This window comes from Saccopteryx leptura, chromosome 10, assembly GCF_036850995.1.
Source record: "Saccopteryx leptura isolate mSacLep1 chromosome 10, mSacLep1_pri_phased_curated, whole genome shotgun sequence".
NCBI lineage: Eukaryota > Metazoa > Chordata > Mammalia > Chiroptera > Emballonuridae > Saccopteryx > Saccopteryx leptura.
The window spans coordinates 61615565-61641441 of record NC_089512.1 but is presented as its reverse complement, the minus strand read 5'-3'; the positions used below and the strand labels follow the sequence as shown (position 1 = coordinate 61641441).

The 25877-nt window shown below is 40.2% G+C and overlaps 1 protein-coding gene across 4 annotated transcripts in view; it reads left to right on the top strand.

The window, feature by feature from the left end:
• ARHGEF3 (Rho guanine nucleotide exchange factor 3) overlaps nt 1-25877 on the top strand; it is a 402985-nt gene that overhangs the window by 263983 nt on the left and 113125 nt on the right. The window lies entirely within an intron of this gene.

The window sequence follows — 25877 nt, the reverse complement described above, 5'->3', positions numbered from 1 at the left end:
TCGAAACAGTTATCAAAAAACTCCCAACAAAGAAAAGTCCGGGACCCGATGGCTTCACAACGGAATTCTATCAAATATTCAAAGAAGAACTAACTCCTATCCTTCTCAAACTATTTCAAAAAATTCAAGAGGAAGGAAGACTTCCAAGCTCCTTTTATGAGGCGAGCATAATTCTGATTCCAAAACCAGGCAAAGACAACACAAAGAAAGAAAATTATAGGCCAATATCTCTGATGAATATAGATGCTAAAATCCTCAACAAAATATTAGCAAACCGGATCCAACAATATATGGAAAAAATCATATACCATGATCAAGTGGGATTTATTCTGGGGAGGCAAGGCTGGTACAATATTCGTAAATCAATCAATGTGATTCATCACATAAACAAAAAGAAGGAGGAAGACCATATGATAATTTCAATAGATGCAGAAAAAGCATTTGATAAAATCCAGCACCCATTCATGATCAAAACTCTCAGCAAAGTGGGAATAAAGGGAACATACCTCAACATGATAAAAGCCATCTATGAGAAACCCACAGCCAACATCATACTCAATGGGCAAAAATTAAAAGCAATACCCTTAAGATCAGGAACAAGGCAGGGGTGCCCCCTTTCACCACTCTTATTTAACATAGTCCTGGAAGTCCTAGCCACAGCAATAAGACAAGAAGAAGAAATAAAAGGCATTCAAGTTGGAAAAGAAGAAGTAAAACTATCATTATTTGCAGATGATATGATATTGTATATAGAAAACCCTAAAGTCTCAGTCAAAAAACTACTGGACCTGATAAATAAATTCAGCAAAGTGGCAGGATATAAAATCAATACTCAGAAATCAGAAGCATTTTTATACACCAACAATGAATAGTCAGAAAGAGAAATTAAGGAAACAATCCCCTTCACAATTACAACCAAAAAAATAAAGTACCTAGGAGTAAACTTAACCAAGGAGACTAAAGACTTGTACTCAGAAAACTACAAAACATTGATAAAAGAAATCAAGGAAGATACAAACAAGTGGAAGCATATACTGTGCTCATGGTTAAGAAGAATAAACATCATTAAAATGTCTATATTACCCAAAGCAATCTATAAATTCAATGCAATACCAATTAAAATACCAATGCCATACTTCAAAGATATAGAACACATATTCCAAAAATTTATATGGAACCAAAAGAGGACACGAATAGCCTCAGCAATCTTAAAAAAGAAGAATAAAGTGGGAGGTATTACACTTCCTGATATCAAGTTATACTACAAGGCCGTTGTACTCAAAACAGCCTGGTACTGGCATAAGAACAGGCATATAGATCAATGGAACAGAACAGAGAACCCAGAAATAAACCCACAGTTCTATGGACAACTGATATTTGACAAAGGAGGTAAGGAAATACAATGGAGTAAAGACAGCCTCTTTAACAAATGGTGTTGGGAAAATTGGACAGCTACCTGCAAAAAAATGAAACTAGATCACCAGCTTACACCACTCACAAAAATAAACTCAAAATGGATAAAAGACTTGAATGTAGGCCGTGAAACCATAAGCATCTTAGAAGAAAACATAGGCAGTAAGCTCTCGGACATCTCTCGGAGCAATATATTTGCTGATATATCTCCACGGGGAAGTGAAATAAAAGGCAGGATAAACAAATGGGACTATATCAAACTAAAAAGCTTTTGCACAGCTAAAGACAACAAGAACAGAATAAAAAGACAAACTACACAATGGAAGAATATATTTGATATAGCATCTGATAAGGGGTTAATAACCAAAATCTATAAAGAACTTGTAAAACTCAACACTAGGAAGACAAACAACCCAATCCAAAAATGGGCAAAAGAGATGAATAGACACTTCTCCAAAGAGGACATACAGATGGCCAACAGGCATATGAAAAAATGCTCAACATCACTAATCATTAGAGAAATGCAAATTAAAACCACAATGAGATATCACCTCAAACCAGTCAGAATGGCACTTATCAACAAAACAACACAGAATAAGTGCTGACGAGGATGTGGAGAAAAGGGAACCCTCCTGCACTGCTGGTGGGAATGCAGACTGGTGCAGCCACTGTGGAAAACAGTATGGAGATTCCTCAAAAAACTGAAAATCGAACTGCCTTTTGACCCAGCTATCCCACTTTTAGGAATATACCCCAAGGACACCATAGAACGGCTCCAAAAGGAGAAATGCACCCGCATGTTTGTGGCAGCATTGTTCACAATAGCGAAGATCTGGAAACAGCCCAAGTGTCCATCAGAGGATGAGTGGATTAAAAAGCTTTGGTACATATATACTATGGAATACTACTCAGCCATAAGAAATGATGACATCGGATCAGTTACAATAACATGGATGGACCTTGACAACATTATACGGAGTGAAATAAGTAAATCAGAAAAAAAAACTAAGAGGAATCCATACATAGAAGGGACATAAAAATGAGACTCAGAGACATGAACAAGAATGTGATGGCAACAGGGGCGGGGGGTTGGGGGAAGGGGGAGGGGGTGAAGAAGGAGAGAAGGGTTAGGGGAGGGGAGGCGCACAAAGAAAACCAGATAGAAGGTGACAGAAGACAATTTAACTTTGGGGGAGGGGTATACAGCACAATCAAATGTCAAATAATCTAGAGATGTTTTCTCTCAACATATGTACCCTGATTTATCAATGTCACTGCATTAAATTTAATTAAAAAAAAAATAAAAAAAACCTTAAAAAAATAAATAAATAAACTTTCGGCCCTGGCCGGTTGGCTCAGTGGTAGAGCGTCAGCCTGGCGTGCAGAAGTCCCGGGTTCGATTCCCAGCCAGGGCACACAGGAGAGGTGCCCATCTGCTTCTCCACCCCTCCCCTTCTCCTTCCTCTCTGTCTCTCTCTTCCCCTCCCGCAGCGAGGCTCCATTGGAGCAAAGATGGCCCGGGTGCTGGGGATGGCTCCTTGGCCTTTGCCCCAGGCACTGGAGTGGCTCTGGTCACAACAGAGCGACACCCCAGAGGGGCAGAGCATCGCCCCCTGGTGGGCAGAGCGTCGCCTCCTGGTGGGCGTGCCGGGTGGATCCCGGTCAGGCACATGCGAGAGTCTGTCTGACTGTCTCTCCCCGTTTCCAACTTAAGAAAAATACAAAAAAAAAAAAAAAAAAGAATAAACTGTTTCATGTACTCACAACTATAAACCCACTTTTGCCCCACCCTGTATATGTGCCCTCGCTCTCATGTTTGCCAGTTAACTTTGTAGTTCGAAAAGCAAGTTTATTCAGCCATTGGACTTCCAAGTAGTAACTGCCTTGATGGAGAAGTGGAAGAATGGGAGCCAGGCAGAGTTGATGGCAGCTGAGTAAGTTGTGCCTGAATGGAAGTTTTTGAAGATCTCATGTGTGCTGTGACTGGAAAGGTAACTCAGTTTAGGAAGCCCACCTGTTAGGACACCCCCAAGTTTTCCCCTTTGTCACTTCTTTAGGGCTTCTGCCTGTTTAGCTGGTGGCCTGCTAAGCTTTTCCCACCATTGCTACTCTAGGCAAAGACTCAAGCCAAGGGCAATCCTTCTCACTCTTGCATTGAGGTGCCAACTGGGTGGCATATCTAGGGATCTTCGTTTTCTATTCTGTTTTACCCTGAACTTGACTGGTACAGATGAGGAGCTGGATGTACTCATGTATCAGGATAAAGCAAAGGGGTTTTCAGCGATCTTAAGATCAAGTAGATATTCTGGGGCAAAAGGCCTTCTTTAGTATTGCTTAACTGCATATGTGTTCATCACAGAAATCTTTCTATTTCTGTCTCACCATTTTGGAAAACCTTTTCTATGTCAGTAAACCTTCCTGCACGTGAAATTTAATAAAGCAGCATCCTAGAAATTCTTATCTTTAAAAAAGAAGAAACATACTACTTTAGTTTTTATCTAATAAATACCCTTTTAAAAATTTTTCCTTTTTTTTTGTGACAGAGACAGAGAGAGGGACGGATAGGGACAGACAGGCAGGAAGGGAGAAAGATGAGAGCCATCAATTCTTTATTGTAGCTACATAGTTGTTCATTGATTGCTTTCTCATATGTGCCTTGACCAGGAGGCTCCAGCAGAGCAAGTGACCCCTTGCTCAAGCCAGCAACCTTGGGCTCAAGCCAGCAACCATAGGATCATGCCTATGATCCCATGCTCAAGCTAGTGACCCTTTGCTCAAGCTGGTGAGCCTGCACTCAAGCCGACAACCTTGGAGTTTCAAACCTGGGTCCTCCCTGTCCCAGTCCAACACTCTATCCCAGGGGTTGGGAACCTATGGCTCGTGAGCCAAATGTGGCTTTTTGGATGGCTGCATCTGGCCCGCAGACAGATCTTTAATTAAAAAAATAATAATGTTAAAAATATAAAACATTCTCATGTATTACAATTCATTCATTTCCTACCACTCATGTTCATGGTTGTGGGTGGCTGGAGCCAATCACAGCTGTCCTCCGGGACAACACCAAATTTTTATTGGATAATGCCTAACGTACACAGGTCATTGTATGGCTTTCACAGAATTACATTTTAAAATATGTGGCGTTCATGGCTTTCTCAGCCAAAAAGCTTCCCTACCCCTGCTCTATCCACTGCACTACCGCCTGGTCAGGCCCCTTTTTAAAGTTTTGAATACATAGTAGTCCTGGTAGAATAGCTTGATTGGTTTAGAACAGGGTTAGTCAACCTTTTTATACCTACCGCCCACTTTCGTATCTCTGTTAGTAGTAAAATTTTCTAACCGCCCACTGGTTCCACAGTAATGGTGATTTATAAAGAAAGGAAGTAACTTTACTTTATAAAATTTATAAAGCAGAGTTACAGCAAGTTAAAGCATATAATAATAATTACTTACTAAATACTTTATGTCGGATTTTCACTAAGTTTGGCAGAAAAGATCTTTATAAAACAACTTACTATAGTTAAATCTATCTTTTTATTTATACTTTGGTTGCTCCACTACTGCCCACCATGAAAGCTGGAACACCCACTAGTGGGAGGGAGGGACCAGGTTGACTACCACTGGTTTAGAACACCATCCCGAAGTGCAGAGATTGCTGATTCAATCCCCAGTCAGGGTACATACAGGAACAGATCGATATTCCTGTTTCTCTCTCCCTCTCTCTTGCTAGAATCAATTTTAAAAATGTTTTGAATACATAGTATTAATTTTACAATATATCACCCAGTGAATTTTCAATGCACTCCTAGTTGCTATTTCATTTTTTCAAGAGGAAGATTTGCCTTCAGTTTTATAATTAGGTACAGGGAAGAGGTCCCTGGGAATATGAGTCTGGGCAGAGCTAAGCTTCCATCCTGGTGCCTCAGGCAAACATTTATTGACTGCTGATGATGCTCACTGTGCTAAGACCTTCAGCAAGCACACATTTCTGATCTCATGTGAGAGACAAACATAAACAATGAACTGTGGCTCAGGGAATGCGTGCTGTAATAGAGATATTTTTAAAAGGAGATATTTGGTGGGAGCATACTTGGACTCTCAACCTTTTTATCTGTAAAATGTGGGAACTCAATGACATCTCTGTTCCATTCCAGCTTTGAAACACTATGAGCCTATAGAAACACAGACCATGTCTTGTCCTAGAATGTTTGTTTTGCATGAGCATTGAATAGTAAATACACGTTGGACACAGTAAATATTTATGGCCTCCTGAAGCAGTGTTTTTTCCTGTTGCTGGCCATTGTTGGCTGCATCTCCTGAGCACAGTCTGGGGTTTTCATTATAGAGCTTAGCAGAGAAAATCTTCACCTCTCCTTTGCAGAATGTCCAAGATGGTCTTGAAAAGTAACCTCTTTGCCTCAAAGAGCTAAATGTATTCCTTAAAAACAAGGTGACCTGCTGGAGCTGCCTCTCATCTCCCATTTCCTCTTAGAACTTGAGGGAAAATGCAGAGGATGACACAAGCCAGAATGAGATCATGCCTGGAATCTGGTGGTTGAAGTCAGCCCTCAGGGCCTTCCTGTCAGATGGAACACTTCCGGGCCTGAGAGTGCTGGCCAGTTTGCAAACCTGGGGGTTGTGTCTACATTCTTACTACTCTGAAAAGGAAGCTCACTCCTTTTCTCAGGGGGTGAAGGGTTAAAATGTAATTCTTTGCTATGAGCTGTCCAATTGTTAATAAGGTTGCCTTCCAGGATTACAGGGTCCTTTTGGCAGTGAGTTCATGCCCCAAACCCAATCAGTAAAACCTCAGCTACTAGACCCCTTGAGATTTGTGGAGAGGATGCAAGGTGTAGCAAATATATCTAAATAACTAAACCCTCATTTTTCTTTGTTTTGTTTTGTATTTTTAAATAAACTTTCATTTTGGAATAATTTTAGATTTATTGAAAAGTTGCAGATATAATACATAGTTCCTGTGCGCCCTTCACTCAGCTCCCTTAATGTTAGTATCTTACATAACCATGGTGTATTTGTCAAAATCAAGAAAGTGGCGGTGTGTAGAGGTTGTTATATTGAGTGGGACACTTGAAACCATGCCAACACAATAAACTAAAAATAAATAAATAAATAGAAAGCACTGATATAGTACTACTAATGAAAGTATACTCTATTTGGACTTCATCATACATTCTTCTTTGAAAACCAAGATAAAGGGGGGAAAATGCCATGCACACACATATACACCAATATATAAATATATATAAAATTCCACTTTTAAAATGTATATTTTCAAATACACAAATTTATTCAGTTATATAACTAGCTATTATGTTCTCCTACCTTTTGCCAGGTTAAACAAATGATCATTTGCCATTTTTGGATGGCCAGTAGTCATTCTTTGTTCTATTGCATTGGCCTCTTGATTTTTCGGGCTGTCTGGCCCCAGGAATTTGTGCTTTTTGAGTCTGCTGGTCAGCTCGCCACAGCTTTTCTAGCTCCTCTCTCATTGCCAAGCTGCCAGCTGTTGCTTTTCTCCACTGTTAGCATTTTTGTCTGTTATGGACCCCCTTCTCACATCTATTCTTCAGCTGCTAACCTTTCAAGATTTTATAGCCGTGTACTTTGGCTTCTTAGACTTATGGGAGGAAAAGTGGAGGTACATGGGCTATATTAGCATGTGGATTGCGGCATTTTTTTCAAAGGCCTTTTTATTATCTTCCCAGGTTTTGATCAGATTTTGGTAAGTAATAATGCAAAGTTCTGTGATAATTTTTATTTTTTATTTTATTATTATTATTATTTTAGCTAGAGAAAGAGAGAAATTGACAGAAAGGGAGAGAGATGAGAAGCATCAGCTTGTAGCTGTGGCACTTCAGTTGTTCATTGATTACTACTCATATGTGCCTTGACTGGGGGGCTCTAGCCAAGCCAATGACCCCTTGCTCAAGCCAGTGACCGTTAGGCTTAAGCCAGTGACCATGGAATCATGTCAATGATCCCACACTCTAGCCAGCAACCCCACGCTCAAAGTTGGTGAGGCTACACTCAAGCAGGTTGAACCTGCGCTCAAGCCATTGTGACCTCTGAGTTTCAAACCTGGGAACTCAGTGTCCCAGGTTGATGCTCTATCCACTGTGCCACCATTGGTCAGGCTCAATGATAATTTAATAGAATCCAGATTTTTATAGCTAAAATTATGGGAGTGACTATCTGTCTTATGTAGAGATTTTTTACCTAAACAATACACCCCAGTATTACATTCTTCCAATGCATTTTAATTATCATTTCACTCTGCAATCATTGACTATTGATTAAAAATTTTTAATTATTTTCCCCCATGGTGTTTTTCACATGCTTTACAAAAATATTTGTTTATTATAAAATATTTGGGAAATATTGATAAGTTTTTTCCTATATCTTTATTTTGAAAGGCTACATATTTCTATTTTATGGTTGTATTTAGCATATATAAAATGTTATTTAGGTTGTTTTTGTTTCTGTTTTTTAAAACATAAACCATCCCATTGTGAACAATCTGGTAGTTATACCTTTGTACACATCCAAGAGGCTGTCCTCCCAGGGCTGAAACTATTGAGTCAAAAACATACATTCTTTGAAGGCACTCAATGGCCCACATTTTGCAGTGTTACAAATACACAACTTTCTGGCTGATAAAGGAAGTTTATAATCCTGAATTTCCAGAGTGGAGTTGTTTGAGTGACAGTGCACACACAATAGCAAAAGAAACAGCCCCGCCTCTCCCAGAATCACTGGTTGTATATCCATGCTGGGGTGAATTCAGACAGTCAGAACTAAGCCTTTTCAGGTGACTTACTGACTCCTGGGAGGAAACTGTTTGCCAAGACCTGTTGCAGTTTGTTGTGACCTCATTGGCTAGAGGTGATGGCTTTGGAGTCCAGGGTTTACAAGGGGCAGGTTTCCACAGGCTCTGCCCCCCACAGCCTTTCCTTGCCTGCCACCTTCAAATAGCTGCATGGAATAGCCTCTTCAACAAATAGTCATCCTCTTCAGTTCCCGTTGGTAATCACTGGACCATCTTTTATTCTCATGTTTTCTGCCTGGTGGACCATCAGGCAACACTACTTGGCAAGTTTTCTAGTCAATTAAAAATAGAAGATTAGCCTGACTAGGCGGTGGTGCAGTGGATAGAGCGTCGGACTGGGCTGCGGAAGACCCAGGTTCGAGACCCCGAGGTCACCAGCTTGAGTGCAGGCTCATCTGGCTTGAGCATAAATCTCACCAGCTTGGACCCAAGGTTGCTGGCTCGAGCAAGGGGTTACTCGGTCTGCTAAAGGCCTGCAGTCAAGGCACAAATGAGAAAGCAATCAATGAACAACTAAGGTTTCGCAACGAAAAACTGATGATTGATGCTTCTCATCTCTCTCTCAGTTCCTATCTGTCTGTCCCGATCTAGCCCTTTCTCTGACTCTCTCTCTATCCGTGTGTAAAAAAAAAAAAAAAAAAAAAAAAAAGAAGTAGTTTAATTCCACTGAGCAAACCATTGCAGTTAGCCTGGCCTGGCTGCTGGGACAGTGGTGGTAATGCTGGACCAGGAGGCATGGGTGTGACCACCCATGAACTCAGTTGGCCATACTCTTTTCAGAGTATGGTAGCAGAGTAGGAAAATGTCAGGATTCTTTGTTTGTTCCCTCCTTTTCCTTTTAAACAAAGTCTTTTTTAATTAAACTCAGCTCTGGGATATAGGCATCACCATTCTTTTTAATAAACAACTTAGCACCCATCTTTTCAAAAGCTAAAATTAAATTTCTGAACTTTCTGATTCTGATACTGACTCTTTCTTTAGGAAATCATTTGTTTATCAAATTAAGCATACTTTCTGCAGGCTCTGCATCTCTAAAAGCATAAATTCACAGTGGGTATTTGGAGGATGGGCCTCCTGGGAAACAGGACTACTAATTCTTTCACATCATTGTTGGCTCTTGCATAGTGTCTTCTTTTTTCTTTTCTTTAATTTCTCCATTGATTTGAGGGGAAAAGAGAGAAAGAGAGAGGCATCAACTCGTTCCACTTAGTTGTGCATTCATTGATTGCTTCTCATATGTCCCTACCCAGGGATCAAACCCTTAACCATGGTGCGCCGGGACGAAGCTTATCCAGTGAACCACCCAGCCAGGGCAGACAGTGTCTTTTTATACAGGGTGGGGCAAAACCTAGGTTTACAGTTGTTCATATGGAAAATAATACAATAATTAATACAAAAATAAGAATAAGCTCTGTTTCACATACTCACAACTGTAAACCTGCTTTTGCCCAACCTTGTATCTTGTCTGTTTGTCTTACAGGTTTCTCCAGAACAGATGTGAATTGTTGAGAATAGGGTTGGATTCACATTTGTATCCCCAGGCACAGGATTGTGATGGGCCCATATAGAGACTCTGTGTGAGTGAGTGAATGACTCATTGAATAAATGAATCACTGAATGATTGGAATCCATAAATGAATGGGTGACACAATTAATTAAAATAATCCCATGGTGGGATTTATAAGATTTCAGAACTAACTTGTAATTTCAACTGTCAACCATCTACCATTTCCTCCCAAATAGTAATGGTTTGAAGTTAGTGTCACATTTCTGTACACAAAGAAAGTATGAAGGAATCTTACAAAAACAAAAAATACTCTAAACCAGGGGTCCACAAACTACAGCCTGCGGGCCGCATGCGGTCCCCTGAGGCCATTTATCCAGCCCCCGCTGCACTTCCGGAAGGGGCACCTCTTTCATTGGTGGTCAGTGAGAGGAGCACAGGATGCTCACGTACAGTACTACTTCCGGTGATGCAGGACGCACGCGTCATGGCTCCGGAAGCGTGTCATATCACTTGTTATGGCTAGCAGTGACAAATATGGAACTGGACATTGACCATCTCATTAGCCAAAAGCAGGCCCATAGTTCCCATTGAAATATTGGTCAGTTTGTTGATTTAAATTTACTTGTTCTTTATTTTAAATATTGTGTTTGTCCCCGTTTTAGGTTTTTACTTTAAAATAAGATATGTGCAGTGTGCATAGGGATTTGTTCATAGTTCTTTTTATAGTCCGGCCCTCCAACGGTCTGAAGGACAGTGAACTGGCCCCCTGTGTAAAAAGTTTGGGGACTCATGCTCTAAACAAGTCTTCCTTCTTTATCAGTAATAGATAACCTTTATTCCTTTAGAAATTTTTCATCAAAAAACACACCTCTGTTTTTCAACCTGGTTCTTCCTCACATTGCTAACTTGGCCTCGTGGTGATCATCAGGAGTTACCTCTTAAGCACAGAAGAGGGGGGAGGGAGAGCAAGGAAAAGCTGTAAGAAGGCTTGCTTTAAGTGTAAACATGATGCCTTTGCCTGCTGAACTCTATCAAGAAGGTAATTATTGTCGCAGCAATGCTCATGCTAAACACTAGCAGTTTAAAGAGATGTGATTTTTCTGACTTTGGGGAAACTGAGGAAACAAAGACATTCAGCCATTTCTTGACTCTCTGAGGAATCTTTTTGCACAGAAAGTCCTTGTGGAGGAGCATGGTTCAATTTCTCTACTCTTTTTCCCAGAGGTCGGAGTGGGCTGTAGGTGATTCAGCACTTCATCAAGCCTCTCTATAGCCATCTGGTCTGAGGTGTGTTGACCTTACAGGACATTTTCTATGTGTACGAAAAGGGGTAGGGTGGGGGAGTGACTCTTTATAAGCCTTTCTGATAAAGCTAAATAGTTTTTTCAAGGGAGCAATATGGTCCTTCCATGTGGCTTGGAGTTTTGGAAGTGGAGGTAGCAATTACCTAATTCAATCTTACTCTGAATTAATGCTTCTATTTAACATTTAGCATGTCTTGTAATTGTTTCATTTTTTTTAGTTTCATTTTTGTAATTATTTTATTTTAATGCATGAAATATGAGTCTATGCCTTTGAAGAAAGAACAATTTTAAAATTGTGAACACAAAACCATAACTTAAGGAATACTTCCAGGTAAGGAATTAGCACAAATAGTCTTTAAGTAAAGAGGTCCTAATGCATTTATTTTTCAAATTTTTCTTTATTTCACTAGCATTACTTGGAAGTTGAAGAAAAATATAAAATAAACATAAAGAACAATTATTATGTCATGATTTTACTACCCAGAGCTACTCTTCATATTTTGGTGTCTAGCTCTCCCAAATGTATAGTCCTGTGCACGTGCAAATAGAGTGGCCTGCTGCACAGATACTGTTTTGTGGCTTGCCTTACTCTGTGGTACACATGACATTGTCCTTCTTCGTACACATACCTGGGCCTTATTATTATTAATGTCTACATAGTATCAAATGTTTTTCATTCTTTTTTTTCCCCTCTTCCTTTTCCAAATGAGAGGAGGGGAGATAGAGAGACAGACTCTCATGTACCCCAACGGGGATCCACCTGGCAACCCCTGTCTGGGGCCTATGCTCTGTCCAGCTGGGGCCATGCTCACAACTGAGCTATTTTTAGTGCCTGAGGAAGAGGCTCCACAGAACTATCCTCAGAACCTGGGACCAGAATGCTCAAACCAATCAAGCCATGGCTGCAGGAGAGGAAGAGAGACATAGAGAAGGGGGAGGGGGAGGAATAGAGAAGCAGATGGTCACCTCTCCTATGTGCCCTGACTGGGAAACAAACCCAGGATAGTCACATGCAGGGCTAATGCTCTACCACTGAGCCAACTAGCCAGGGATACATAGTATCAAATGTTCAAATGGGACATAACTTTATTTAATTAATCCTCTATGGTTGGACATATAGCCTGCTTCCAGTTTTTCTTACAATGAACTTAAACCTTTTACAATGATAGTTACTGTCTACTTCATGCCCAGTGCTGTGTGGAGTATTTTTCATGTAACATCTCTTTTCTCACTTGAGGTAAAATTCACATAACATAAAATTAACTACTTTAAAGGTGTACAATTCTTTTTTTTTGAATAAAACACATGTTTATTTGCATATAAGCTTCTCTGTGATCTAAGCTTTTCTTTTCTTTTTTTTTTTTTTTAATAAATTTTTATTAATGGTAATGGGATGACATTAATAAATCAGGGTACATATATTCAAAGAAAACATGTCTAGGTTATTTTGTCATTAAATTATGTTGCATACCCCTCACCCAAAGTCAGATTGTCCTCCGCCACCCTCTATCTAGTTCTCTGTGCCCCTCCCCCTCCCCCTAACTCTCTCCCTCCCTCCCTCCTATGTCCTCCCTCCCCCCACCCCTGGTAACCACACACTCTTGTCCCTGTCTCTTAGTCTCGTTTTTATGTTCCACCAATGTATGGAATCATATAGTTCTTGTTTTTTTCTGATTTACTTATTTCACTCCGTATAATGTTATCAAGTTCCCACCATTTTGCTGTAAATGATCTGATGTCATCATTTCTTATGGCTGAGTAGTATTCCATAGTGTATATGTGCCACATCTTCTTTATCCAGTCTTCTATTGAAGGGCTTTTTGGTTGTTTCCATGTCTTGGCCACTGTGAACAGTGCTGCAATGAACATGGGGCTACATGTGTCTTCACGTATCAATGTTTCTGAGGTTTTGGGGTATATACCCAGTAGAGGGATTGCTGGGTCATAAGGTAGTTCTATTTGCAGTTTTTTGAGGAACCACCATACTTTCCTCCATAATGGTTGTACTACTTTACAGTCCCACCAACAGTGAATGAGGGTTCCTTTTTCTCCACAGCCTCTCCAACATTTGCTATTACCCGTCTTGTTGATAATAGCTAATCTAACTGGGGTGAGGTGGTATCTCATTGTAGTTTTGATTTGCATTTCTCTAATAACTAATGAATCTGAGCATCTTTTCATATATCTGTTGGCCATTTGTATCTCTTCCTGGGAGAAGTGTCTGTTCATGTCCTCTTCCCATTTTTTTATTGGATTGTTTGTTTGTTTGTTGTTGAGTTTTATGAGTTCTTTGTAAATTTTGGATATTAGGCCCTTATCTGAGCTGTTGTTTGAAAATATCATTTCCCATTTAGTTGGCTGTCTGTTTATTTTGATATCAGTTTCTCTTGCTGAGCAAAAACTTTTTATTCTGATGTAGTCCCATTCATTTATCTTTGCCTTCACTTTTCTTGCCATTGGAGTCAAGTTCATAAAATGTTCTTTAAAACCCAGGTCCATGATTTTAGTACCTATGTCTTCTTCTATGTACTTTATTGTTTCAGGTCTTATATTTAGGTCTTTGATCCATTTTGAATTAATTTTAGTACACGGGGACAGGCTGTAGTCGAGTTTCATTCTTTTGCATGTGGCTTTCCAGTTTTCCCAACACCATTTGTTGAAGAGGCTTTCTTTTCTCCATTGTTTGTTGTTGGCCCCTTTATCAAAGATTATTTGACCATATATATGTGGTTTTATTTCTGGGCTTTCTATTCTGTTCCATTGGGCTGAGTGTCTGTTTTTCTGCCAATACCATGCTGTTTTGATTATCGTGGCCCTATAATATAGTTTAAAGTCAGGTATTGTAATGCCCCAGCTTCATTCTTTTTCCTTAGGATTGTTTTGGCTATTCGGGGTCTTTTATAGTTCCATATAAATCTGATGATTTTTTGTTCCATTTCTTTAAAAAATCTCATAGGAATTTTGATGGGAATTGCATTAAATTTGTATATTGCTTTGGGTAATATGGCCATTTTGATTATATTTATTCTTCCTATCCAAGAACAAGGAATATTTTTCCATCTCATTGTATCTTTTTCGATTTCCCTTAACAATGCTTTGTAATTTTCATTATAAAGATCCTTTACATTCTTTGTTATGTTTATTCCTAGGTATTTTATTTTTTTTGTTGCAATCGTGAAGGGGATTATTTTTTTGAGTTCGTTTTCTAATATTTCATTGTTGGCATATAGAAAGGCTATGGACTTTTGTATGTTAATTTTGTATCCTGCGACCTTACTGTATTGGTTTATTGTTTCTAATAATCTTTTTGTGGAGTCCTTCGGGTTTTCGATGTATAGGATCATATCATCAGCAAAAAGTGATACCTTTACTTCTTCTTTTCCGATATGGATGCCTTTTATTTCTTTGTCTTGTCTGATTGCTCTGGCCAGAACTTCTAGCACCACGTTAAATAAGAGTGGAGAGAGTGGACAACCCTGTCTTGTTCCTGATTTAAGGTAGAAAGTCCTCAGTTTTATGCCGTTTAATATGATGTTGGCTGATGGTTTATCATATATGGCCTTTATCATGTTGAGATATTTTCCTTCTATACCCATTTTGTTGAGAGTCTTAAACATAAAATTGTGTTGTATTTTATCAAAAGCCTTTTCTGCATCTATTGATAAGATCATGTGGTTTTTGTTCTTTGTTTTGTTGATATGGTGTATTACGTTAACCGTTTTGCGTATGTTGAACCATCCTTGAGATTCTGGGATGAATCCCACTTGATCATGATGTATTATTTTTTTAATATGTTGTTGTATTCGGTTTGCCAGTATTTTGTTTAGTATTTTAGCATCTGTATTCATTAGAGATATTGGTCTGTAGTTTTCTTTCTTTGTGCCATCCTTGCCAGGTTTTGGTATGAGGGTTATGTTGGCCTCATAAAATGTGTTTGGAAGTATTGCTTCTTCTTCAATTTTTTGGAAGACTTTGAGTAGAATAGGAAGCAAGTCTTCTTTGAATGTTTGATAGAATTCACTAGTATAACCGTCTGGGCCTGGACTTTTATTTTTGGGGAGGTTTTTAATAGTTTTTTCTATTTCCTCCCTGCTGATTGGTCTGTTTAGGCTTTCTGCTTCTTCATGACTCAGTCTAGGAAGGTTGTATTGTTCTAGGAATTTATCCATTTCTTCTAGATTGTTGTATTTGGTGGCATATAATTTTTCATAGTATTCTACAATAATTCTTTGTATATCTATGATGTCTGTGGTGATCTCTCCTCTTTCATTTTGGATTTTATTTATTTGAGTCCTGTGCCTTTTTTCCTTGGTGAGTCTTGCCAAGGGTTTGTCAATTTTGTTGATCTTTTCAAAGAACCAGCTCCTTGTTTTATTGATTTTTTCTATAGTTTTTCTGTTCTCTATTTCATTTATTTCTGCTCTGATTTTTATTATCTCCTTTCTTTGGCTGGTTTTGGGTTGTCTTTGTTCTTCTTTTTCTAGTTCCTTAAGGTGTGAAGTTAAGTGGTTTACTTCGGCTCTCTCTTGTTTGTTCATATAGGCCTGAAGTGATATGAACTTTCCTCTTATTACTGCTTTTGCTGCATCCCAGAGATTCTGATATGTCGTATTTTCATTTTCATTTGTCTGTATATATCTTTTGATCTCTGCGCTTATTTCTTCTTTGACCCATTCATTTTTTAGAAGTATGTTGTTTAGTTTCCACATTTTTGTGGGTTTTTCCCCCTCTTTTTTGCAGTTGAATTCTAGTTTCAAGGCTTTATGATCAGAAAATATGCTTGGTACAATTTCAATTTTTCTAAATTTGCTGATATTGTCTTTGTGGCCCAACATATGGTCAATTCTTGAGAATGTTCCATGTACACTAGAGAAAAATGTATACTCTGTCGCTTTGGGGTGAAGTGTCCTGTAGATGTCTATCATATCCAGGTGTTCTAGTATTTCGTTTAAGGCCACTATATCTTTATTGATTCTCTGTTTGGATGACCGATCTAGAGCCGTCAGCGGTGTATTGAGGTCTCCAAGTATGATTGTATTTTTGTTAGTTTTTGTTTTAAGGTCAATAAGTAGCTGTCTTATATATTTTGGTGCTCCTTGGTTTGGTGCATATATATTAAGGATTGTTATGTCTTCTTGATTCAACTTCCCCTTAATCATTATGAAATGACCATTTTTGTCTCTGAGTACTTTTTCTGTCTTGTAGTCAGCATTATTAGATATGAGTATTGCTACACCTGCTTTTTTTTGGGTGTTGTTTGCTTGGAGTATTGTTTTCCAGCCTTTCACTTTGAATTTGTTTTTATCCTTGTTGCTTAGATGTGTTTCTTGTAGGCAGCATATAGTTGGATTTTCTTTTTTAATCCATTTTGCTACTCTGTGTCTTTTTATTGGTAAGTTTAATCCATTTACATTTAGTGTAGTTATAAGGTGTACAATTCTGTGATATAAATGTACATTGTACCATGTTTTCAAACCATTGACTCTTATCTAGTTCCAAAACATTCTCATCACCCTAAAGAGAAACTCCATACCCATTAAGCAATTATTCCATCTTCCTCCCTCCCTCCCCAGCCCCTGGCAACCCAACGACTAATCTATTTTCTGTCTATATAGTTTACCTGTCCTGGATATTTCCTATCAATGGAATCACACAACATATGACCTTTTTTTTTTTTATATTTTTCTGAAGCTGGAAACGGGGAGGCAGTCAGACAGACTCCCTCATGCCCTCAACCGGGATCCACCCGGCATGCCCACCAGGGGGCGATGTTCTGCCCACCCGGGGCGTCGCTCTGTCACGACCAGAGCCATTCTAGTGCCTGAGGCAGAGGCCAAGGAGCCATCCCCAGCGCCCGGGCCATCTTTTGCTCCAGTGTAGCCTCGGCTGCGGGAGGGGAAGAGAGAGACAGAGAGGAAGGAGAGGGGGAGGGGTGGAGAAGCAAATGGATGCTTCTCCTGTGTGCCCTGGCCAGGAATCGAACCCAGGACTTCCGCACGCCAGGCCGACGCTCTACCACTGAGCCATCCGGCCAGGGCCCATATGACCTTATATGTAATATCTCTTTTAACCCCCACAAACCCTGTGAGGTAAGACCCAGGGAGGTTAAGGGTCTTTCCAGGGAGTCCCACTCTGCAGGACCAGAACTTGAAAACTGCTCTTTCTGATCTTAAAGAAGTGGCTCTCAAAGTGTGCGCCAGGGCGCACTGGTGCGCCCTAGAAGATTTCCAGGTGTGCCCTATGGTATTCCAGAGAAATATGTGCTTGTTGGGGACCAAAAAACCAACAGGGTTTTTGGAGTTTAGATTTTGGGGGGACAGAAATGTGGGGAATTGGCTGTAAGCTGACAGTCTGCCCAACCCCCACCTCACTTGCTTGAATTGGTTGCAAAAGGCTGTTAAACTGTGGTGCTGGATTATTTACACTACCCCCCCCCCATGTTCCCCAGAAAGACTGGAGGCAAGTTTCTTCTATCCTTTGTTTGGTGTAAAGTTAAAATGATATGTATGGTGGGGGTTTTCTGCACTTGGTAAAGTTCTTTGGTTGCATTGGAATCGTGATCAGAGACCATTGATTTGCTAATGGCCTCACTTTGCCCTATAAATAAAGCAAGATGCGGTTTTGAGGCATGCTTTGTTCTTGCCAGCAGCAATTACAGGGCCCTCCCGACCCCGTATTTTCTTAATTCCACGTATTTTCTTAATTTCACACCATTCCCACTCGGGACCTGTAATTACTAGCTGCGCTGTTTTGTGGCATGTGCTCAGACATAAAAATAAGTATTATTACTCTATTATACAATTTTATTACAGAAATACTGCTCTTTTTGTTAACACATCATTATATATATTTATTTATTTATTTTATTTTATTTTATTTATTTATTTATTTTTTTTTTTTTTTTCATTTTTCTGAAGCTGGAAACAGGGAGAGACAGTCAGACAGACTCCCGCATGCGCCCAACCGGGATCCACCCGGCACGCCCACCAGGGGCGACGCTCTGCCCACCAGGGGGCGATGCTCTGCCCATCCTGGGCGTCGCCATGTCGCGACCAGAGCCACTCCAGCGCCTGAGGCAGAGGCCACAGAGCCATCCCCAGCGCCCGGGCCATCTTTGCTCCAATGGAGCCTTGGCTGCGGGAGGGGAAGAGAGAGACAGAGAGGAAAGCGTGGCGGAGGGGTGGAGAAGCAAATGGGCGCTTCTCCTGTGTGCCCTGGCCGGGAATCGAACCCGGGGTCCTCCGCACGCTAGGCTGACGCTCTACCGCTGAGCCAACCAGCCAGGGCTATTTATTTTATTTTTTTTGTATGTTTCTGAAGCTGGAAACGGGGAGGCAGTCAGACAGACTCCCGCATGCGCCCGACCGGGATCCACCCGGCATGCCCACCAGGGGGCGATGCTCTGCCCACCAGGGGGCGTCGCTCTGTCGCAACCAGAGCCACTCTAGCGCCTGAGGCAGAGGCCAAGGAGCCATCCCCAGCGTCCAGGCCATCTTTTGCTCCAATGGAGCCTCGGCTGCGGGAGGGGAAGAGAGAGACAGAGAGGAAGGAGAGGGGGAGGGGTGGAGAAGCAGGTGGGCGCCTCTCCTGTGTGCCCTGGCCGGGAATCGAACCCGGAACTTCTGCACGCCAGGCCGACTGACGCTCTACCACCGAGCCAACCGGCCAGGGCCATTATATTTATTATTAACACGTCATTATATTATTTTTAGATAAATACACTCAAATAAAATGGAAAGATTTCTCAAAAAGAAGCGTGATATTGAAGAATCCAATTCTGGAAGTGAGCAAAAGTTAAGTGTAAATAAAATAATACTTGAAGGCTGATAGGCAGAATTTAATTTATAGCATTTTCCATCACTTAATACTGAACAATACGATTGGATTAGAAACCCATTCATGGAAGCTTCAAGTGATTTTGGTTTACCATTAACAGAAGAAGAAGAACTGGCAGCTATATCCACTGATCGTGGATTGATGATTAAACATAAAGAATTGTCTCTTGACACCTTTTGGATTTCTATAAAAGAGGAATATGTGGCAATATCTAAAAAAGCTTTGAACATTTTACTACAATTTTCAACATCCTATTTATGTGAATTAGGATTTTCTATCCTCGACACAATTAAGAGTAAAAAGAGAGGAATTCTTCAATGTATTGAAGAGGAAATGAGAGTTTGCCTTTCAAATATATGCCCAAACACTGAAGAAATCACTAGGACATATCAGGTTCATGTTTCTCATAAACACAAGACTGAAAAAACTTAACACATTTGTGCCAGAACCTGCTGAATTTACTAAATCTTACTAAGAATGTATCTATCTATATATATATGAAAAATAACTTTTTGACATTTTTAAAATTTTTAACCCCTCTTTTATGAATTCTAAAAAGCATAACTCAAAAAATGTAACATAAAAATGTTTTTTAATGTCAGAATAAATTTAATTTAGTCTTATTTATTTCATTTAATTATCATAAAAGCACGCTTGGACTATATTTTTTCTTTAATATTTGACTTACTTATTATAACATATCTCTCAGAAATATGTATATAGTGCACCTTCAATTATTTGTAGGATTTTAAATGTGCCCCGACTTCAAAGAGTCTGAGAACCACTGTCTTAAAGCTTCATCAAGTCCCATTCTCTCTCCATGTGGTCTGTAGACTCTGCTGTGTACAAGTCCCTCCTTTCTTAGCCTGTTTACTTTACATTGTGATTAAGTGATTGGTCCTTTTGCTCTGCTTCTCACTTGTAAAATGGGAAAGCTCTAATACAGTGGTTCTCACATTTAATGTTGATCAGCATCACCCAGAGGACGACTTGCAGAGTTTCTGACTCAGATCTGGGGTGAAGCCTGAGAATTTGTTTTCCTAATCAGTTCCCAGGTGAGTCTGATGCTGTTGGGGTGGAGACCACACTCTGAGAGCCACTGCTTTGAAAGATATGATGCAGAAGAATTGTTTAATTACATTACCTCACCCTGGCCAAATGGCTTGGTTGGTTAGAGCGTTGTCCTGAAAAGCAGAGTTTACGGGTTCAATCCCCAGTCAGGGCACATACAGGAACAGATCAATGTTTCTTTCTCACTCTCTCCCTTCCTCTCTCTCTGGAATCAATAAAAAAAAATTTAATTAATTATACTACCTTCTGATCATGTCACTGAAGAACATCGAATATTCAGAAAATGAACAGTTACTAAGCTTGGCAAACACAGGGATGTGATGTATACTGGAGATTAAGGAGTCTCCATAAGTGTGATCCAGGCAAAACCTTTGCATTTGGTTTTCCAGATGTATATTTAAAAGAAACTGAATGCCTGGTAAGATTGTAAATGTGCATATCTTGTGATCCTGCTTTATAAGCACATGTTTGAGCCTTCGAGAACCAACCTCAGGAGTGAAGAAGGAGGCAACTGCACGAAGTGAATGGTAACACTTTTTGAAATGAAAAAAAAACTATTTATAAATAAAGGAACAGATAAATAAATAACATATAGCGTAGAGGCTCTGTCCTCTTGGCTCAGCGGTAGAGCTTCAGACTGGCGTGTGAAGTCCCGGGTTTGATTCCTGGTCAGGGCACACAGGAGAAGCGCCCATCTGCTTCTCCACCCTTCTCCCTATCCTTTCTCTCTCTCTCTCTCTTCCCCTCCCACAGCCAAGACTCCATTGGAGCAAAGTTGGCCCAGGCGCTGAGGATGGCTCCATGGCCTCAGCCTCAGGCACTAGAATGGCTCCGGCTGCAATGAAGCAACGCCCTAGAGGGGCAGAGCATCGCCCCCTGGTGGGCATGCTGGGTGGATCCTGGTTGGGTGCATTCGGGAGTCTGACTGCCTCCCTGCTTCTAACTTTGGAAAAATACAATAAATAAGTAAATAAATAAATAAATGTAAAATATTGTGTAGAGAAGGAGAGATGCAGTTAAGCTATGAACTGAATCTATATAAAACAACATGGGGGGAGCTCAAAAGCAATGATTAGTGGAGAAAATATTTACATTTATACTCACAAAACAATACTACACATTATTTATGGATGCCTGGAATAGATACATAGGTAAAAAGTGATAAATTGTCTCCAAAGAAAATACACAAAGGGCCAAAAAGCACACGAAAGGATGCTCAGTATTGCTGAGCTGTGGTGGCACAGTGGCAGGAGATACTACGATACTACGAGGCTGAGGTCGCCAGTCCAAAGCCCTGGGCTTGCCCAGTCAAGCCACTGTGACAAGCTGCCAATGAGCAACTGAAATGAGGCAACTGTGAGTTGCTTCTTGCTTCCTACCCCTTCTCTCTGTAAAATCAAGAAATAAAATCTTTAAAAAAAAAGATGCTAAATATCAATTATCACTAGGGTAATGCAAATAAAACCCACAAGAATGTACTATTCCAAACCCACTAGGGTGGCTATAATAAAAAATGAAAAAGATTGGAAAATAACAAGGGTTGGTGAGGATGTGAAGAAATTGGGACCCTCATACACAGATGGAGGGAACGTCAAATGGCTCAGCTGCTGTGGGAAAAGGTTGGCAGTTCCTTAGAAAGTTAAACATAGAGTTACTCTAAGACTCATTCCTAGGTATATACCCTAAAAATTAAAAACATGTACTCAAATACTTGCATAAAAATGTTCATAGCAGCCCTATTCAGAATAGCCAAAAAGTGTAAACAACTCAAATGTCCATCAACTGATGAATAAACAAATGTGGTATATCCAAACAATGGAATATTATTCAGCCAGAAAAAGAATGAATACTGATACATGCTACAACAGTGGTCCCCAACCTTTTTTGGACCACGGACCGGTTTAATGTTAGAAAATATTTGCACGGACCGGCCTTTAGGGTCCGGTTAGACCAGTGGTCCCCACCCGGGCCGCGAACCAGTACGGTCTGTGGGCCATTTGGTACTGGTCCGCAGAGAGAGAATAAATAACTTACATTATTTCCGTTTTATTTATATTTAAGTCTGAATGATGTTTTATTTTTAAAAAATAACCAGATTCCCTCTGTTACATCTGTCTAAGACTCACTTTTGACGCTTGTCTCAGTCACGTGATACATTTATCTGTCCCACCCTAAAGGCCGGTCCGTGAAAATATTTTCTGACATTAAACCGGTCCGTGACCCAAAAAAGGTTGGGGACCACTGTCTTAGATGGATGTAACAGGGAATCTAGTCATTTTTAAAAAATAAAACATCGTTCAGACTTAAATATAAATAAAACGGAAATAATGTAAGTTATTTATTCTTTCTCTGCGGACCAGTACCAAATGGCCCACAAACCGGTACCAGTCCGCAGCCCGAGGGTTGGGGACCACTGTGCTACAACATGGATGAAACTTAGAAACATTATGTCAAGTGAAAGAGCCCAGCTCTGCCACTTACAAGCTCTGTGATTGTGGGCATGTTCTACAGCCTCCAATGTTTCAGTTACCTTCTCCATGAGACGGGGAGCTAATACTACCTTCCTACAGGACATTGTGAAGTAACATAACGTGCTTATCAGATAGTAATCCTTAAACACTGCTGTTATTTGAGGGCTGGTAGATAGTTCTATACTTGATAGAGATTCAGTGAATATTGCTAAAATCTTGGCATTCTGTGGATATCTTCCTTAGAGGTCAAAAACAAATCCCTCTTTATGTAAGCCATTGATTGATGAGGCTGATAGGAGGACTCTCTCCCCGACCTCTGAAATGCTGCACTTTTCAAGAGACAAGACAGCGTAACGTTTGTTAGAACATTTTAGCTGCAGGCTTTTAAGTCGCATTCCAAAGATGTAATGGCGATGACTGTATGTGCTGGGCTTTCCATAGAAGAGTGTCAGGGTCCTGTGCCTGTTTTAAAAAAGTTGTATCTGTGTGGGGGTTGGCAGCGTGGTTATTGAGGATGCATTACCTCTTTAAGGGAGGCTGGATAAGGGTATCTCATTTTTCCATCTAAGACAGACCCCTGTTTCAGCTGTAGGACCTCAGGGGTAGCTAGAGCTCCCTAAGTATTTCAGCTATGGGCTTTGAACAATCTAGGCCAAATGTGGGACCTTATTGTCCCAGTCATGCCTTGGACAGGCAGGCTGCTGGAACCAGGGACCAGCTCTGGGATGTGAGAAGCACCCGGATATACACTTACCCAGAGCCTGGGCAGATTGCGTGTGAGGCCACATTCCCTGCTGGCTGCAGACATGTTGCTCGCAAGCTCTGGGCAGATGGCAGTTGTGCCATACAGAAAAATCTAGCCTAAAGGAACAGCAGTGTGTGTGCCCCTCCACCCACAACCACGTAAGGGATCTCTTCGTTCTTTCTTTCTTCTGAGTGATTAAAAGCAAGATTAGTAACAACATGTGAGAAAGATCTGCTAAAACCCAGTAGAGACCTTCTTCTGCCCACTCGGAAGCAAGCTCCCACAGATGGCAGTTTTCATCCTGGATCAGAGTCCATTCTTATTCTTGACGGCTGGGATTTTTTTTACAACTTTGTGGGCTCTGAATATCTTTTCCTGCAATCACTTCATTGGATAACTTGTTCCTTAGCTTTTAAGTAAGGAGAGACAGAATGGTGTAGCAACGTGAATGCCTAACTTTTGGAGCCGGTCATAGCTAGGTTTAAATCACAGTTTTAGCCCTTAGTAGCTGCCACTGTAAGAAAGTCATTTAAGCCCTCTGGGTCTTAGTTTCTTCATCTGTAAAAGGTGAATAGTAATACTTATATTCATGGTTGTTGTAAATCCAACCATATATGTAAGGTAGGAAAGAGTAGGATCATATTAAGTTATAATACTGTTGATGTTTGTTTTGTTATATTTTATATGGACTTCACATTCTGAATATCTGAAAGATCTTGAGGTTAAGTTATGTTCTTAATGTTTCAATCTCTACTTAAATACTAACAGCACACATTTATTGAGCACTTACTGTCACCATAAAGGGACTGGGCCAGAGCAGGTCTGCCTCGGGCTAGGCAGTAATATATGGGTTCTGAACTTCCTATATGGAAGATCTCACAACACGAGTCCAGATGATCTTGAGAGCATATTTATTAAAGCTGGGGATAGTGAAACAAGGAAGGGCTCAGGGTAGGAGAAGCAACAGGAGAGAGCCTGGGCAGGGCTCTGCTTTGGCTCTCTAGAAACGTTATAGGAAACAAGTGAGCCTTGGTGGGCTGCTGTTAGCTCGCTGAGAAGTCAGAGGGGCCTTGGAGACAGGATCAGGGGTTTAGCCTGGGACAGCTGCCACTCCTTGCTGCTCCCCTGGTTGCAAGTCTCATGTGGACCCTTAGAGTTTAGGAGAGAAAAGTGAAGATGCATGTCTGAGAAAGAAAAAAAAAACATGGGAGAAAGAAAAATAAAGGGAAAAAAGTAAAGTGAAAAAGGAACAAAAAGATGCAAGCCTAAGAGGGTAAAAGGCATGGAGGTGCTCCAGAGAGAGTCTGCGCAGGGTCTTTGTCTTGAGGGTTCTTATCTGTTTTCTAAAGGCAGGAATTCAGGGGACGTCTCAGGGGAGGATCTCAATAGAATATTCATCAGCTTTATGCTGGTGGGCCAAAGTGGGATTTATTCCCCTGACTTCATCTTCCTTGGGGCTGGTTGGCACAGATGGTACTAATTGAATTTTTGTTATCTATCTCCCTGAGGAAGGTGATTTAAGCTATTTATCCTCTGGTTGGGGAGGAGAAGTATAAACCATTTACTTTTAAGTGTCCTTGGTTAGCAAAGACAGGATTTTATGATTTACTAGATGGCTGTAAACTGCTTGGCCATTGACTATCTTCTGTTTCCCTATTCCACTTGTTCTGGCTTACTGACCTGAGTCATTACTATATGATAGTCAGTGAGCATATTCACATGCGTTTAATCCTTGCAATACAGTATAGCAAGGTGGATACTATTACAATCCCCATTTTACAGATAAGAAGAACTAGGCATCCACAAGTGAAATAGCTTCCCCAAGCTACAAACTAGAAAGCAAAAGAGCTGGGATTTGAACCTGGACCACCACCAAGTCTCTGCCCTTAACTCACTCTATAGCTCTTCAAACACTCATGTATAATAAGTAGCTTTGCTCCTTGTGAATGTTTTCATACTAATCAAACATACAATCATACAGAGATGGTTGTTAGTCCTTTGCTTCTTGATTTCTAGGTCTTCATATATTATGGAGATTAGAACTTTCTGATATGAATTTATTGTTTTTCTTTTGACTTTGCCTATGATGTTTTGTTGTTTGCCATATAAGTGGGGTTTTCTATTTTATGTTTTGTGAGAAAAAGATCTATTAATGTTTTCTTTTGGACTTTGAGTCATAGTTAGAAAAGTCTTACCTACACCAGGAAATTTGTTCACCATTTTCTGGAACTTTTATGTTTTCACATTTATGTTTAAATTTTTGACCCATTTGAAGTTTATTCTCATATACAATGTGAAATATGGGTTTAAAAAACAGCCCTGGCCGGGTACTCAGTTGGTTAGAGCCTCATTCCCATACACTAAGGTTGCAGGCTTGATCCCTGATCAAGACACATACAACAGTCAACCAGTGAGTACATAAATAAGTGGAACAACAAACTGATGTATTTTTCTCTCTCTCTTTCTCTTCTTCTGCTCTCACTAAAATCAACAAATACATTTTTTAAAATTTAAAAAAAAAACCCACTTCAAAACAAATTACCCTACCCAAATGTGGTCAGAATTTATGTAGTAGAAGTATTTGGGGTAATGAATCTTCCTTTAAGAATAAACGCAGGTATATTGGTGTCACAAGTGATAAGTAGGAAGTTGGTTATGGTTCTAGTTATACTTCTAGCCTGAAGCT